Source organism: Pteropus medius, unplaced genomic scaffold (genome assembly GCF_902729225.1).
Source record: "Pteropus medius unplaced genomic scaffold, Ma_sr-lr_union100, whole genome shotgun sequence".
NCBI classification, from domain to species: Eukaryota; Metazoa; Chordata; class Mammalia; order Chiroptera; family Pteropodidae; genus Pteropus; species Pteropus medius.
The window spans coordinates 17,585,242-17,603,551 of record NW_024351073.1 but is presented as its reverse complement, the minus strand read 5'-3'; the positions used below and the strand labels follow the sequence as shown (position 1 = coordinate 17,603,551).

Genomic DNA, 18,310 nt, shown 5'->3' with positions numbered 1-18,310 from the left:
AAGAAGTCGGCAACGCTGAGGTCCTTCCAGGTTCTGATGAAGAATGTGTGTCTTGTTCTAAGAGCAGGGGAAGCCGTTAAAGCATCTGAGCGGAGGTGGGACAGAGGCTGGCGCTGGCCGTGGGGGTGAAAGTGGACCGCAGGGGGAAGGCAGGGGCAGGAAGTCGAGTGTTTTACGGCATCCAGGTAAGGAAAGGCAATGGTTTGGAGTGGGCTGGGAGAGTGGAGATGGAGAGGAGCAGATTGCTTTGACAGCTCTTTGGAGATAAAAAGACTGGATCTGGTGGCGGTCTTTAAGGCGGGCATGAAGACACGGGAGAAGCCAAAGGTGACTGCTGAGTTTCCTGGCTTGAGTCACTGGCCAAATAGCAGGGCTACTGACTGAGATGAGGGGGTGCGGGGAGGAGCGGTTTGGGAGGAAACAGCAAGAGCTCCGTTTGGGGGCTCCCTGTTAGGCTGGAGATGACCACTGAATTTCAAATAGAGAGGAGAAGTCGGGTAATTGGCTCCATGAGTCTGGAGTCCAGGGAGACATCTGGGCCATGAACATAGAGTTGGAAGTTGTCAGCATACAGACAGCACTGAAAGGCAGGAGACGAAACGAGATTGTCTAGACAGAATACAGATAGAAGGGAGTCTGTAGCACTTTAGGAATAAATTTAAACACAGTAAGGACGTGGCGAGCTGTCCACGTTCCATCAGTGTTATAACTGGGCTGCGCTTCAGCATTAATGAGCGAGCTAGTCCTGTCTGACACGTCGCTCCCAAACAAGGCTGCACCTCTGGCCAAGACCACGAAGAGTGGCTGCTGCAGGTGGTCAAGAGGAATAGCAATGGTTTTGAAATTCAGCTAAAGAAGCGTCTGAGATGTCTTCAGAATGAATTAGGCCTTGAGTCTCCTCTCAGAATTCTGTCCCCAGGTTGTCATAAGCACAGAGTTCACCCACTGTTTAAAGGCAAGTTTCTATGCATTCACGAGCTTGCCAAAGTAAAGCCGCGTTAGATAAGGGCCAGACCTAACAGTACAACCACCATCGTAGGTAGAAGCTGCCCATCAATCACAGCCTGGTCTGGTCCCAGATGGCACCTCACACTCAGATCAGTTCTCTACACTGTGGACACTCAACAATGTGGAATGTCTGACTTAAAAACATCCCTGGGACCGGAAGGCGTTTAGTGGGTTCTACGTGCCTCAGTTATCACCCAGTGTCTGCCGAGTTCATGGTGTTCTTTGTATGAGTTTCTCCCCCACCTCGAGACAGTTAGCAAAACTACAGGATATTAAAAAATAAAAAAAGACAACCTCCGGAGAAATGGCTAACAAATCCCACATGTGATCTCCCTGGTATAACCAGTTTTAGATCGTTAAACCCTAAAAGAGACCCTGATATTTTAAACTTTGGCTCCGGAGACCAGAAACATCCGCATACTGCAGACTGACACTCTTCAGACCAAGAGTCACCAACTCACCCCAGTCCTGCCAATCATTTCATGCCGGTGTCAACTGCAAGCATTCCTCGCTAGCTGGGAGGGCTGTTGTGCGCCCTGGGGAACGGGTCTAGGAGGTGACACCCCCTCCCTGAGAGCATGTCTGGTGCTCGGCTTATCCTGTTCGGGGGGACTGTGAGGCCACTCCGTTTCTTCCCCTCTATTTATTCCAATAGTCACCACGCTCGTCACTCTCAACTCCTATACCTTCTCTCTCTTGCTTCTCCTGTCTGTCCTTCTTTACTATTCTAGCCTATATTTTACGATCATTCCTTTAACTGCACCTCTGTCAATACCTCAACTTATTGTCTGCAAATCTCTGACCGTAGAGTCATCCAATTATTTACCTATTCCACTCTTATCTATATTTATGGACTTGGGCTTTGAGAGTGGCTGGAATCAAACGTACGACAGACTGTGGCCACTACACACTCGTCTTTATTCTCGCGTGGGCCGCTAACTGCTTCCATCTTCCTTATTCTCTCCTCTCAAAACTCCTTCTTACTCAACAGATCACTTCGCCTCTTGCTTCATCTGGAATATGGAGTCCATCAGGTAGAAAGCGTCTTGTTGCTTCTCTTCCTAAAACCAACCTCAACAAAACACACCTGCCCCCAACACTTCCTCATCTTCCCTTTCCTGCTCCAGTGGAAAGGCCAGTCTAGGACTCTCGACCTCGGTCTCTGCATTTATGTCCCCTCTGACCTTGTTCGGAGTCAGCACCTTCCTCTCTTGCTCATCTGATTTTTGTTACTTGACTGGCTCTTTCCCATCAACATTTACACACGCGTAAGTCTCTTCCACCTTAAAAATACACCTGCTCTCGGCTCCTCTCTTCTCTAGTACCACCCTCTTTCTCACCTTCCTTTCATAGATCTACCTGTTCTCATTATTGGCACTTTTGTTCTTCCCATTTACTCCTCGGCCTGTGAGGACAGCAGCAGGATCCTGGATCCCCTGAACTATAGCCAGAACACGGTCTGGCCACGTTACAGGTGGTCGGCAAACGATGATCCGTCGAAGGCGCCCAGTGGGTTCTGGCATCTGCCCTTCTCTCCCCGACACCTGCTCTTGTGTACACCCGGCGGGTGCTCTTCCGCCCTCATCTGTCCGGCCCCCCAGCAGGTCTGACCCTGCTGGCCATTGCCTCTTCGCGACACCTTTTCCCCCGGGCTATAACGACATTGGGGCGTCTAGGTTTTCCTCCCATCTCTTTGGTGTCAGCTCTTTCTCCGTGATGCTTTCTCTTTACCTCTCAGATGCCGGTGTCCCCCGGGGTCTGCCTGGGATCCTTTCTTCTTCGCGCTCTCCGCTCTCGCTCAGGGATCCCACCCCCTCCCACAACTCCAACTCCCTCCTGTCCGCTCAGCGTTCTCAGATCCATCTCTTCAACCTCCTCAGACTTTTCTTGAGCTTCAAACCCACTCTTCTCCATTCGAATGTTCCGAAACCGAGTTTCACCGCCTCCGAGGCTCCTTGGGTTCCTGGAGACCTGAATTTCCTCTTGAGTTCTGTTTGAATAAACGTACCCAGGGTTCCCACTCAGACACCTGAGGATGGCCCTGGACGCCTTTTACTGCTCACGCCCACAGATTTCTTGATCCCATCCATACTCCTCCCCTGGTCACTCCTGAATCTGTCCAGTTCTCTCCGGCCTCGCCACCATGCTTTGGGTCAGGTCGCTAACTGTACTCCTGTTCCCAAGCCCTCCTGTAGGCCTCCACACTGTGGTCTGGCCACGAAAACCCACATTTCTAAATGTGCATTCAAGCCACGTCAGGGCTGTGCCTGTTCACGACCGCGGGCTCCACAAATGTTGCTCTGAGCGTCCACGACACTGTCTGGTATGCGGTTAGTTGGCATCCGATAAATATTCATGCAATGAGTGAACGATTACGAAGGCCCTCGTGATCCGACCTTGCTGTCTCTCTGGTTCAACTCCACACTTCCCCTTGCACTATGTGTTCTATGAGGCTTAAACGATTCACAGTTTTCTGGTTAGACCATGCTCTTCCTCGTCTAAAGGGCTTTGCTTCAGCTCGTTTCTCGTAGAACCATTCTACCTGGTCGCTCATAAACAAAATCCTGCAACTGCAGATTGGGTTTTCAGGGTAAATACACCTATGTTGGGTGGGATCTATGTATTTAAAATGTGAAAAATGGTGACAGTAGCACTGTACACATCCTTGGAGTTCTGATATTTTCTCAAGAGATAAACAGGGACTTCCACTGCTATTTCTACTATGCCACAGGGCACGCAATAGGTATCAGATAAAGGTTGGGTGCTTAACTATAGACACACCAGGCATAAATAGAATGCAACGCTGGGTCACATAATTAACCTCTTAGGTGTAAAGCTTAAGCAAAGACTTTTTCCGACTCTATTTTTCATGTCCTTTGGATGTTACTTGGGATACAGGACACACCGTTCCTCTATGGATCAAGTCCTGTCACAGAAGTTAGCTGCTGTCAGATGAAAATAAGTTTATATTCAAAGGATAAGAGAACCTTCTCTGCCCAGACCTGAAGAAGCTGAGAGAATCCTGCTGAGAGCTAAGCGTGCCCCTGACAGACAACCATGGTGGTGAGCTCCAAACTCCAAAAGATGCGGACTTGGGAGAGCAACAAGGCATCGAGAGAGATGGCCACACAATTCGGGAAGTGCCAAGGGCTGTCGGACCCTGATCTTGTATGAAATTTCTTGTATATGCTCTAATTGTGAAAAAAAAAAATGATCATGTTGCTTATAGAGAAAAGGCTTTTCAAATTCTTCCATAAAAAGGTGTTGACTTGGAAACTGGTATTATTCCTTCAAATAGCGAGAGATTATTATATGAAATGCTGAAAGTCCCATTTAAAAAACAAAACAAAACAAAACTTTTTGTCAGATGAATCCTTCCTTCACTTGCCTCATCCTGGATTGGAAAAACCGAGGGGACACAAGGCTGGGTAATAGTTCTGTCCTGTTAGACTGTCACCTAATCTCTCTGATGAAAGACTACTCCCCTCTACAGCTGCAGCAGTCCTGCTAAACCATTTATGATATAAAGCAATCTCGCCACTGTCCCAGATGAAATATAGCTTAAAAATCTTTCTAAAACCTAAGATCCGCAGAAAATTTACATTTGTGGAAGTGGGAAAATTCAGAAGTACACGTGTAGGCAAAGCAACCTGTGGGAACAGCTTCTTCCAAAGACCGAGATAATCAGTATCTTCGGATTTCAATCTTCTTGAGGAGCCTGGGTTCCTGTAATATTCCACTGTTATTGTTCTGTTTGTCTCTATTTTAAAAAGTAGTGTGGATTAAATTAGATCATTTGTCTCCCCGGTAGTTTTCCAGCCATGCTTTATTTTCCCAAGGATCTATACTGCTCTAAATGAGACACCCTCACTCTGTTTAGCTAGAGCTCTAGCCAAGAACTTGACACCCACACATGAGGTTGTGGTTTCAAGGGAGTAGCAGTAAAATGAAGCCTGGTCTTCTCAGTAGTCAAAGTTACTGCTCTGGGTAGTGGTGTCCATATTTAGTGCTTCCTGAAAACCTGGAGACAACACAGGGCGAGTCTAAAATATGATACCGTTTTTTTCCCATCGCTTCCCCTACCTCGAGGGGAGTTTCTATAAAGAAGAGACAAACTACCAAAACGGCATGAAGTTTGGCCAACTCAGTTTTCTCCTGTCGGTTTGTTTCTTCAATATTTCAGGGGAGATAAAAAGCATTTTACTTTTGACCTCGTATCTGGAAATATGCTAGTTCATTAAATATATTGCAGTGCCATAGGGCCATCCTCAAATCCTCTTCATCTTTCATTTAAAGATGAAGCTTAGTCACCTAAATTTAACTTCAATTCAAGATGGTGGGAGGCTTGACAAGAAAGAAATATTACAATGGAAACTCCAGTGTACTTTAAAAGACCAAAACTTCTGTGCCATTTAAGAATCTTTACTTATTCACCTCACCTTGATCTCACGTCTTTACTAGTACAGAAATTCCAATATTTCCTACTAATTTTTTACACTTATAAAATTACATGGTCCTCAAATGATGATATTTCTTGATTAATATCTCAAGATTACATCTATCTATTTCAGACTTGTTTAAAATGCTTTTACAGAAACAACAACAACACAACAATTCCATAAAAAATAGTCTAGAAGAGACCACCACTGAGATTCAGGGAGTTTGAGATTTTTTCTTTTCTTTTTCTTTCTTTTACTAACTTTCTATAACTTCCTCTCTGTGTGCTTCCACACTCTCTCCATGCTTAGGAATAGATTTTTTTTTCTTGATTATCCCAGCACCTTAAATTCGGCCATGGATCTCTGAGCAGCTCAGAAGCGCCATTTCTTTTTTTCTGACTGAAATGCAATATTCAGAAGTGTCATTTATTTCTCTCTATGGACATTTATAAATGGAGAGGTTCCGAAGCCAAGAGGATGCCCGTGTAGTGTCAGCACCAGATCTTACCAGCTGAAATTGAAATTGAAATTGAAATTATTTTAAAGCAACACGTAGGAAAACATTAATATAAATGGATGTGAAAATAACTAATACAACTCCTTGCTGTACGTTTATTATTTAAAAAGTATAATGTCGAGGAAAGAAAAAAATCTATTTTCTCTTTGTTTCTGATGGTACGGTCTGTGTCTTATTAGATTACTAAACTAACTGGACCAATATTAGACAAAACTATAAAATTTGGAGGAATAAATTCAACTAGTATAGTTCCTAAATGAAGAAAACCACAGAATTTTCTTGAAGTTTGTAAAGTAAGACCTAAATAAATGGAGAGGCAAGCTATGTTTCATGACGACAAGACATAATGTTGTAAATACATCCAAGATCATTCTGAATTCATCCGTGAGCTTAATGGGGTTTTGATCAAAAACGACAGTGACTTGAGTTTTCATTTGGACCGGGGTAAAATGATTTTCAATTTTATATGGAGATAACCAAGAAAATGTGATGAACGGCCTAGCGAGGGGGGCTTCCATTACCAGGTATTAAAAGTTACTAAGAGGAGACTTGCAGAAGAAGAAATGCTAAAGGAGAAATGAGATCAAGACTGTCATCAGATTTTTAAAATGAAAACAATTGATAAAATCCAGTGGTGATGAAGATACGGCGTAACGGGAAATTTCATACTGCATTGGCTGGAGCGTAAACTGCTTATAATCTTGCAGCAAAGAAATCTGTCAAGACGTATTAAAAGTGTACCAGCTCCCTGATCCAGTAATCCTTCTTTAGAAATACGTCCAAACAAAATAACATACTAGTACACAATGGCACACATACGAAGGTGTTCATTAAAGCGTTCTTTGTAACGGCAGACAGCTGACAACACTCCATCTGTCCATCAGTATGGGAAAGGCTCAATGATGACGGAACATCCACACAGGCCAATGCCACCCAGCTGTCACAAAGCATGAGGCGGAACTCAGTGTATTAAGCTAGAAAGAGGCCTGTGAACAGTGTTTAAAGTTAAGGTGCACCTTAAGCTATTCAGGATGTTCTCGCTCCATTAAAAAAATTAAAAAGGCCCTCAAAAATGTGTAAATACATTTGTATGAGCAGGAAGTTGGAGAGTGACACACCAAACTGTTAATTCTGATTACTTTAGGAGAGGTGGGATTATGGCGGGGGCAGGAAGGGGGAAATCATTAACTTTACACACATATCTTTTGTTGTCTTACTTATGACAGAGCACGTCACTTACATTGTTTAAATTTTTTAAAAAAACATCAATGTCAATGCACACAAAATAAATGAAATGCCTAATTTTAGGGGTAGGAAATCAGACAACCACCCCATAAAGCAAAGTTTGCTTCATGTTATTGGCATGCTTTTTACGATCACCTGTGATGAGAACTCTTAAGAGAATTCTCTCTGTTCAGCTCACTTTAAATACGCCTTGATTTCCAACGGTTTTGAAAACAAGGCTAAATACTAGAAGCGATGTGCTGGCCAAAAGGCAGTTGCAAAATCTTGACCTTTGGGTATGAGAAAAGAGGAATCTTCTCTGTTTTAACTCTTCCCCCTGCTGCTGCTTGTTTAAGGCCACATATTTCCACCTTTTTTGACTTAGCACACTTAAGTCATGATTTGTTTACAAATAGGTAAACCAACAATTCTAACACAGTCTGACCAGAGCATAAAGGCATTTAACCCAGTCTGCAGGGTCAGAGAAGGCTTCTCGGAGTCTTCTGAACTCAACATGCTTCCCTTAGATTTCCTTGCTGTGCTCTTCCTTAACCCCAGGTGAAACACCAACGTCTTCCTTGTACCTTCCACCCATCCTCTGAGATCAAGGTCAAGTCTTTCCTCCCCCAGGAACCGTGCCCTAACCAGTCTCAGACATGGGATCGCTCCTGTCACAGGTCATCACCGTCATCATTTATCTGGCACCATACTTTTTGCTGGCCAGTGAACACGACATCGTGGTCAACCATCAATGGTCACCAGGTCATGCCTATTAGTCAGTAAAGTGCATGGTGCCAGGCAACCATGCCACACTCACTAAGTATATTTGCATCTTTCCTTACATCCCTCACACACCTTAGAATTAGGGGCTCGCGTGAACAGTTCCTCACTGTTAACTGTTGTAAGGATTAGGGCAGTTTTCTATGACAGGGAGGGAACAGACTGGAGGAGCTGAAGTTGGAAAAAGTGGTGGTGGGGGGTGGGGGAAGACAGTGAAAAGCTGGGCAAGATCCATATGGAAAAACCATCACAGAAACAGGTGCTAAGATAACAACACGGCAGTGCAGCTACGCACGTCGTACGGGCTGGATGGTCATTCTCAGCGCTCAAACTGAGTCGAAAAGGGAACTTTAGAACCAAGCTATGTGGAATGCGCCCTAAATGGTTGTGCACAAAGAAAACTAATGTAGCTTACTTAGACTCTTTGGCTATAACTACATCTAAACTCATTTGGCATGTATAAAAGCATTCATATAAGCATTTAAGAATCATTCCAATCTCAGTGTGAGAATTGTTTTACCAAGTCTCAACTTGAGCTTCCTTATAGGTTAAGTGCATTTTTTAGAAAGCAAATTTAATAGTCCTGCAACGCATTTAGGTCCGTTCGATTACCCTAAACTTATGTTGAACTTCCGGAGTGGTAGTGATAAAAAAAAAAAAGCGAAGAGCTTTTTCTAGAAATTCTTTGGCGTTCAGTGTTTTGGCTTGGTTAACTCTCCTTAACACTAAGGAATAAACCGAACTAAACATTTCTTCCTATTTTATTGAGAGTAAAAGGCAATCTCCCACAGTTCTTTGTTATGTTTCTAAATGGCAAAGTGTACGATTAAAAAATTGCAATGATAATTCTGGACTTGAGCAGTAAATATAGTTTCTCACTGTGTAAAACCGGGACAGTATACTTTAATCTGTTTTAAAGGGAGCTTTATGATGCCTTTGAATTGCTCACTGTAGAATATGATGTTTCCTCACAAGTTAATATGCATTAAGATTTTCCCCTTGATCTTTCTAAAAGACCATTTCTACAGAACAAAAGATATTTCTCTATAATTACTCACGTCTATGTAAAGATGAAAGCATACTAAATAGAAAAAAATATGACATGAACTATTATGTCACCTGATTTCTAATCCTCTCAAATGCATATGAATTTAAGACTCGTCCCATTATGACTGTAGTACGTGTTTTCTTGGCTGATGCAAAAACTGGAGAATTCAAAGAGGAAAACACCAATCGGGGAAAAACAGGAAGTCCCAACTTTGAAAAACACTCAATCCACCTTCTATGCAAACCACAAAAAGATTAGACAAACTAAGTATTTGTTGACATTGGCTGTAAATTTTGAAAAGGAATAGAGCCTTAAAATATATCTGGAATGAGATTCAAATCACCTCTTTATGGGTTCTTTTCTCTTTCCTTTTGTAAGATAAATTTTAGAGGAACTTCTAAGTAGAAATCTAAAATTATTTTCACATTCATCCAAGTACGGATCAGCAGAGTTGTACGAAGCCCTGACAGTTGCCGAGAACTCTCATGAGTATGGACGGGGGTCTCTGTTGGGCATTTGCTCACAAGTTATCATATTTCATTTAATTCTCCTGAAGACCCCACAAGGTAGGGAGTCTTAGCTCTTGTAGAAGATGGGGAGACAGGCTCATAGGGAAAAATAGTCTCCCCAAGGTCATAGAGCTGTTAGCGGCAAAACTGGGGCTTTGGCTTCTAAATCTGGCAGAGTGCCCCGCCAAGCATGTGGCCCATCAGTTGAGGTCTGAGTTTCCCCGTGAATTAGCTGTGTGATCTTGAGCACATGACTTTACCTCTCTGAGATTCAGGAGGCTTAGTAGAATAGGAATGTTCGCCCAAATCTGTCTCTGAAGGCCAGATTTTAGGATTAACTGAGATTGTGTGCATGAAAGTGCTTAGTACCCAAGGAGGCACGTCACCGACCCTCTCTTCCTCCCCCAGAGGACACTGGAGAGACAATGTTCAGATGAGTGAGTCCCTGACCTAGACCAGAGGCCTGACACATCAGGGACGTCCAAGCCCCCGTGGGGACACGGGATGCAGTTTTGATTCACGGCAGACTAAAAATTAGTTCGTCCTGAAGACGTGGGCACGTCTAAAAATCTTCTAGGACTTACTTGCTTTTTAGAATACTGCAGCCTGTAGAGCGGTTCAAGGCAAAAATGACTTCCTTGATAGACTGGGTCACACCCAAACCCCGGGTGGATGGATGAGCTCAACTTTCCAGAAGCGACCATGTTGACCCAAACTGCCTAGCTCACATGACTCTCCGGTCAGTAGGGAGAAGGGCAGCAAGAAGATAACTGGTAGCTGCTTTGAGACTTCCATTTAAAAAAAAAAAACACAAAGATACAGATTCAATGGAGTAGTTCCCAAAGCACCTCCGGACCACACCCCTGTGCCACCCGGCCCGGCCCCTCCAGTTTTAATAACCCCTGTCTGCCTCTCATGTTCTCTTTATAAACCTGGTTCCCTTGCTTAAAAAATTCAGCCACGCAAGTCAGAAGCCGTAGTAGCTGAGCGAAATCAAGCAAACCTCTCGCTACTCAATATTTGTCCTTATTCATCTGACAGCTCCAGGAGGAATCGTGTAGTGTGCAGTGAAGCGCTGGTTCTACACGTTTAAAAGCAACTTTCAGCAATATCTCGTTAAGTCAAAATCTACCCAGGCCTCTGGCATCACGGAGGAGACGCTGCTCAAAGGGAAGCTGGTGGTGGTGGTGGTGATGGTGGGGGTGGGCGGTGAAGGGTCAGGTGAGGTCACATGATCCCAGGAGTTGAGGTTGGATGTGACAGGCAATAGGAAAGACCTCACGCTTGTGAGTGTAGAGTTTATGAAGACTGATCCGACATGTAATGGGCTAAAATGGCAAGAAAATAGAGTCGGAAAACCACCTGTTGTCACAGGACCCCAGAGAAGAAGAGGTGACCAGTCCAGGACCCATGGTGTTGGTGGTGGGAAACAAAGATGGGCGCCAACATTAATTCTGATGCAAGAAATAAGGTCTGCTTCTCACCTGCCCTAAGCATCTCACTCCTGTGCCAGCCTCCCTGAGGGCGGGGCCTGTATCTAGGCTGTCGATCAACATAGGTGAAATGAAAGAATGATTTCTGTGTATCTAGCTGAGGAGCAGCAGGGGTGTCTCTACCTGAAACTGGGTACTGGTGAACAGAAGCTGAAAACACTACCTCGGACTGTCTATTCTCCAAGTCATCTACAATAAAAGTAAAACGATACTATGTTACGATGGCGTCTATAATAAAAGAGTTGGCTATCTCGCCTGAGTTTAAAGAGGGATATAATCCATAGGGAAGGAAGTTTGGCCAGAGCCCAGCTGCCTCAGGCTCTACCAGCCTTGACTCTGACTCCTAAGGATGCTGGACAGAAAAAATGTCAATAGAGATATTGTGAGTTGCTGTAGACTAATGAGGACCTACTTCTGTTACTCGGTCAGCCACACACTGATTCCACACCCTGTGCAGCGACAGCTCCCAGGATCCCGTTTATCCCTGGACCATACATGCTCCAGACCTAACCTCTAAGTGCCCCTCACCTCTGGTGGCTTTGCCTAGTAACTCAAGGAACTTCTCCCAACCCCCGAGGGGTTGTAGGCTGGTAAGGACTGCAGGGGATCAGGGCAGTAAGACCACTCGACATCCAGCAGCCCCATTTTCCGAGAGGTACAGCAGGCTAAGTGGTCTGAGATGCACAAGGCATGAAGAGGCAGAATAAACGGGCAAAGGGCCAGGAGGCCAGAACCAGGAGATTTACAAGACCGGGGGACAAAGAGTAAGACAGAGGGACAGACGATGACAAGAAGGGGCCCTGATGCTGTTCTCGCCTTCACTTGAGATGCCCAATCCCAAGCGAGTTTGCCCTGGAAGTCTGCAGGTGACGGCTAGTGGCCCAGCGAGCTGGGCGGCCTCGGGAAGGCAGCAAACGGGGCCCTGGCAGGAGCAGCTTCCTGACTGGTGTGCTCTCTCGTGGGGCAGTAAGTCCTCTCCCTGTTCATCTGCTATCATTGCTTTTCTTTGTTGCTGACTGTTGAACAACGAATGGGGTGACCGCCCACTGGGGGAAAAATGTCTTTCTCTAAGTGCGAGAAGTCACACTAACCAATGATGCATTCGAGTCTGCAAAGCAAATGTGTTTGCTTATCTGATGGCAAACTCCTGTTGGGATAAACAGAAATATCACCAGGATCTGTTTACGCTGGTGGGAACCAGATCCCGTGGGATGGAGACAGAGTCAGGGCAGCTGCAAAGCACTATTCTTGCAAGCGAGAGATGACGTGGCGTGTGGACTCAGGGAAGTCCTGAGAGTTTCAGGCAGGAAAGCATCGTCGGGAAGCGTGCTGGGCACACCAGCCTGTCCTGGGGCAGTAGGACCTATTTTCAAAAGACACTCATTTTAGCCACAGTGGATGGAGACCTGGAAAAAGCTGAACTACTAAAGCTGGAAGCATAATCTGCAGTCTCCTGTGCGTCCAGCCCTGACTATGAATCCACGGCGTGACTGACGTCCAGACACGCAGAAAGAAGGATGTAAGAAGGAATTGGGGCTGTAGAGAGAAGCTCTCGTCTCGAAGAGAGGATGGTGCAGCACCAGGCCATTCACAGGGCTCTGGGGGGAATGTTCCAATTAATGTCTTTCTTCCTCCTCTCCTCTTCCTTAACCTCATTACTTAATAGTTCCCCTTCCACAGAAAATCCTTTTGCTTACTGTTACAGCAGTTAAGGATACGTTTTTCTCAGGTATACGAACCGCTGTCCTTTATACGTGTGTTGTGGTTAAAAGCTGACCCCATCCACAGGCAGATCACTTCTTAATGTAATGGTTTAATTATTTTCCCCATGGAGGTGTGAAACGTAATACGCAAATAATAGAGCTTGCTGCAAATCATATAATAAGCTTGCTTTTTAACAGACAGAGCCTTTAGATTTGCACCCAAGTCTGGAACTGCCAGTCTTGGAAATGGGTTATGGGTGCCTTTAACACTGCATTGTCCTAGGACTTCGAAGAAATAGGTGTTGCGTTTGCTTCAGCACGAGGTGAGAAACAGAATTCCTTTTGTGCTTTGAGAGATATGCTCTTGTGTTTTCCCCCACTGGGCTGTATCGTTTCTGGGGCAGCAGACAGAAACAATGTGTGCTCTGTGCTACTTGGCTGAGTGATGTGAAAACGCCTGGACCCAGGTCTGGTCCAAAGCTTCTCCACTGCACCCCACTCATCACACACGGCTGCAAGCAGCTGCTCTTTTCTGCGGCTGGATTTTTCACGTTTGCGCATAGAAACATTTACCATTTTCTCTGTGGCCCATTAATGGCAACACGAAATTTGGTCACTGATTTGGAGCCCCTACTACCAAACACCAAAATGCATCAGCAACAGGAGGGTGAAAAAAACCGACCTTCAATGACAGTAAAATCCAATCTCTGATCTGCTAAACACAGCATTTTCTGCTTTCGGAAAAGCCCAAACAACCCACATGCAGCTTCTCTCCTAAACCAGAAGAATCCCCATAATAATACTTTGTGGTTCTTAAACTCGCTTTAAGTGAAAATAAGTCCAAAATCATGTGAAATTGATTAATGAGATACGAAAAAACCCCAGAAGGAAAGTGCTGGGTTTTTTAAAGCAAACCCTCACCCTTTTCAAATGAGAGCTGTACAAGAGATGATGCGAAAGCAGCTTGTAGCATGAAATACATGAAAGCCATTATCCTGAGAGGACCCCCAAGGCTGCGGGGCTGGGGAATGCTTCCTTCTGCAACATCATGCCTGTTAGTCTTCTATTTCTTGGAGACTTTTATAGGTAAAATTATACTGGGCACATTTTCAGTGTCAGAGTGGATCTCAGATGAAAAACTTTCTGATGTGATACTTTTTTTACAGAGAAACTTGTACCGTGCCCTGAGTGTAATTCGATGTACATGTCTTAGACAATTTAACAGAATCACTAGACCAAAAGGGTGTTTTCTTTTTTTCTTTTTCTTTTTTTTTTTACCCAGGTTGTTTCATTAACCTCCTATCTTTATATAGGATCCTTATCAGATGCCTTCTTTAAGTCCTTAAATTCTTTCTGGCCCTCTGAAAGCAAATTCCACTGCTTCCCCTTTCTTCTTAATACCCAACCTAGTGATCAAAAAACACTCCCTCTGAAATGCCCTAGGATTGGAAATTGATGAGCTCACATAGTGCTTCTGAAAGTATGTCACAGCAACAACTCTCTTCCAGATATTAATGGGTGCTACACATTTCACAAAAGCCCTAGGCGTGCAAATAACTTTAGGATACAAAGTTAAACTCTTTTTCAAAAGACACAACTTCTCCATGGCTTTCTATGCAATGCGTGTTATAGACCACTGAGGGGGCAAAGATATGAGGGAGTTTCCCACCTATTTTGGTCTACAGAACCCTGTCTTGGACGTGCACCTCACTCTGTTGATTTTTCTAAATAAGATCTACTTTTGCAAAGTATGCACGCACAGCCGAAGAAATGAATACAGAGTATAGTATATTTTTTGAACAGAAAAATAAAGACTCATTATCAGTGCTCACTAATCATTCGAACAAGGTGATGCCGGGAAGAGTAGAAGCATCGGCCTATTGGGATCTAGTTTCTTCTCTGGCACAGCGGGCTTTGGCATTTCAGAGAGGTCACTGGGTCACTTCGTATGACCTGGATGGCCTCTGAGGTCCTTTCATGTATGAGTCTCATGATATTTGTGTGATAGCCTGGTGCAGCTGGAGATGATCAAGGTCTGACTCTTCTGAAAGCTAGTTCAGCCTTTCTTGTTGTGGGTATTTATTGTGAGATATCTAGTTTGCACAGAGTCTACAGGCACATCGCTTCTCTGTACTAGGTAGCAGCTCACATTAACAAGTCGACATGTGATCAAGGCTGGATGTGTAACAATTTCGTAGATGGTTCCAACCAACCGCGAAAACATTCCTCGACTTTTCCCACGTGAAGTTAGGACGAGGCCGTCACTGGGCAGCATGTGCCGCTCGCTCTTTATCCAGGTAAAGCTGGGCTCCCCACTTGACCAGGGGTCACTCAGTGGGTGCTTTCGACAGCCTTCCAGCTCCAACACTCTGTGCGGCTAAGGATTCTGATTGGCACTGAGCTAGGAGTTTTGAGAAAACACATGTAAAATGAATAAGTAATTTCTGAGCTGTTTGCAGTCTAGGATAAGGTGAACTTAGAAAATGTATACAAGTGGACCTACAGACACACAACTTGGGTGCATCTTTGTAACCGTGATTTCCAAAGCTTCCACGCTTCTGCCATTTTGAAAACGCTATTGATACGAGCTGCTTAATTCGATGCTTGTTGAATAAAACCATTAATCAGTTAAAGAGAATTATCCCCCTCTGCAGCACTATCCCTTCCTCTCCCCACCCCCAAAAAAAAACCCCAACAAAATTCCAAACATCTTATGATAAATTATATTCGGGTGGGGAAAAACAGTCTATACATGCCAACTGCTCGTACGGGGTTCAAACAACGGACCTCAATGCTTTAAATGGACCACTCATCACAATTTTAATAATTACCATTTAATAAATACCTTGGAACCCACCAGAACGCCCCCCCGTGGCCATGTCTGATGAGCGTTTGCCATTTCAGCGTCATGTGTGCCGTGAACCGAACCCCCTTGCTCAAGAGGTCCGGGCAGTGCTCGCTGTGGCTGCCGCAGGAGGTCCCGGGTCCCCCTCCCGTACGAGGGCACAGAGATGGCTCCAGACCATCAGGGACGGGCTGGGTCTGTGCCCGTGTGTGGTATTCTTGGAGTCCCTTCTAATGGGAAGGGGCCGAGGCAGCGATTCTAGCCACCGTGCTATCTTTGGTCATCGTCAGTGTTAACCGTCCCCCCCGCAACCTCTTGTAAGTATAAAAAGGAAACGCAGGAAAGACAGTGAACCCCTGAACTGACACCTGAGAAACTAACAAAGGAGAAATGAATGCGGTGTGGGCTGCACGTACCTCTCCGCCGCAGAATGCCTCACTTTGGAAGCCCGTGCTATCTTAGATGGGCAGTTCTGAACAGCACTGTCATCAAGAATCCAGAAGACACAGTTCTAGTTTTCTTTTCTTTTTTTAACAAAATCTCTTATTCTTTTTAGTCCATGTGATGAAATGTTTCCTGTGCCTCTTTCTTACTATCTCGGCATTAAACCGCTACCACCGAGTCATGGCCACTGAGTTGTCCCACAGGGTTTCCCATGATGTCCCTTCCACGCCACCGAGTGGCACACTGAGTCCCTGGCATCGAGGATTCCACGGTTTCTTGAACACGGCTTCCTTGGGTGCCAATTCTTAACCTGAACCAGTTGCGAGAAAGGCAAGCCTATGAGAGTATTTTTAATGTTTGTATGTGTGTCTTCTCATGTATCTGTATTAGGCCCCTGTTTTAGACTGTAAATCTCTAAAAAGCAGGCACGGTGTCCCCCTAGAGTACGTTTACAGCAAAGTGGCAGAGGTAAGCGGAATGTTTACACGCTTCGATGAGATGTGTTTAACCTCGTCCCTCGCAACAGAAGCTCTGATTCTCCCTTCACCCCCCAGTCTTCTATTTCTCCTTGAAAGAAACTGTCCGTGGGATGAAATGATGTCTTTCGAGAGAGATGACATGCAGAGTGAGTACGATCTGCACTATCCAATTCTCATCCCTCTGAGTTTTTCGGACTTTGCAGGCTGAGGCCAGGGACCACTTGGATGAAAAACTTCTAAAGAAAACTCTGGACCCACGGAAGTCGGGTGGGTGACTCCACAGGAGGCTCCTTCCTGAGTCAGCCACTTTCAATGTCACTCTAGAGTGGACACTGAGCTCCTGAAGCCAAAACAGAACTGAGATCTGAAACTTAGCTTTTCCTCACAAAGGAGCCCAAACAGGAAGTCAGTTTTTGGATGCCAGCTGAATTGCAGCCACAGACATGGGCTCTGTTCTCATTCTCTGGTGGCACTGCGGCCTCTTACTCCACAGCCAGGGGCTGTGTACCACCAACAGCTTTTGAACCCCGTCCAACGGAGGCTAGGCGCGAGATGCAATTCGGAATTTCGTGGGCGAGGAGAATAACCATTATAAAAGCAAGTAAATTATTAACTTTTAAAATGTAAAGTAGAAAAAAAACCAACGATCATGTTTGCACTTGTTGCACTGATAAGCCAGTTCAGGATTAATTTTCATCGATTTTGAGTTTCAAGTACTCAAGTGACAAGACTAGTGACATTAACCATGAATGCAGTGCCTGCCGATTTATTCCAGCATTTTCAGGTTCTAGGACTCTCTGGTGACACTAAAGAACTAAAGAGACAACTACATGTTTAACTTCTACTTTCTGTGTCCTCAGAGGCCACTCACTACTCATCCAACCTGACTTATTCCATGACAAATATTTTGTTTCTAAATTATGAAATCTGCAAAAAGAAAAAAAGATTTAGCAGGAGATCAAACCTAGTGAATCATTGTCAAGGTTATTATTATTATTTTTTTACCTCTCCTACATCTAGACTCCTGGATGGTAATGATGCATTCATAAAATTCCAGATTCAATGCTATCATTTCCGTGACAAGAAAATGTCATTTTACAGAGAACGATGATTTCAACAGGACACTGTGGGGTGAAGAGGGTAGATGGGAAATAAATGGGCTATTAAAAGCAAAAGATAAATCATGTTCCTGCAAGTTCCTCTTGATCCATCTGGTCCAGCCCACACAGCCTCCTAAATAAGGGCCCTTGTCAGTCTCTTAAATAAGGGCCTGAGCAGCAGAGTGCATTCTGAACCCTTGAGTTCGGCTGGTAACAGAACAGTCACTGGGCTTTCAAAAATCTCAGCTCCGCCAATGAAACAAACTCAGGCACTCATGCCCTTGCTCCTACAGAAGGAAAAGACAGGCTGACCAATTACTGTGGCCCAGACACTGTGAAGGGGAAGGAGGAGAAACCGGTGGACTCCTCTCTGGCTGTTTCTCTGGCCACCCGGACCAGACACCCACTCCCCGACGAGGCGGCCCCTGTACCACCGCCCGGCATCGGTGGGAGGCAGCACCGCTGGCGTCAGCCCATGAAACCCCAGTATACCGGAGATCTTTTTGAGTTGCCTTATGAGTGTGTAATGTTGGAACTCACAGCTTAAAAGCATTTGGATTATGTCACACATCACCCCCAAATACAAGCAGACAATTAACTTGGTGCGATACAACGACGATGGAAAGAATATTGAAACTTTGATTTTTCCGTCCACTGAATTTTTGGTTCACTAACACCGGAAAGTATTTCGATTTCCGAGGACACCCCTTACCTTGCAGTC

The 18,310-nt window shown here is 44.9% G+C and overlaps 1 protein-coding gene across 2 annotated transcripts in view; it reads right to left on the bottom strand.

The window, feature by feature from the left end:
• Positions 1–18,310, bottom strand: part of ANKH (ANKH inorganic pyrophosphate transport regulator) — a 118,570-nt gene that overhangs the window by 53,163 nt on the left and 47,097 nt on the right. The window lies entirely within an intron of this gene.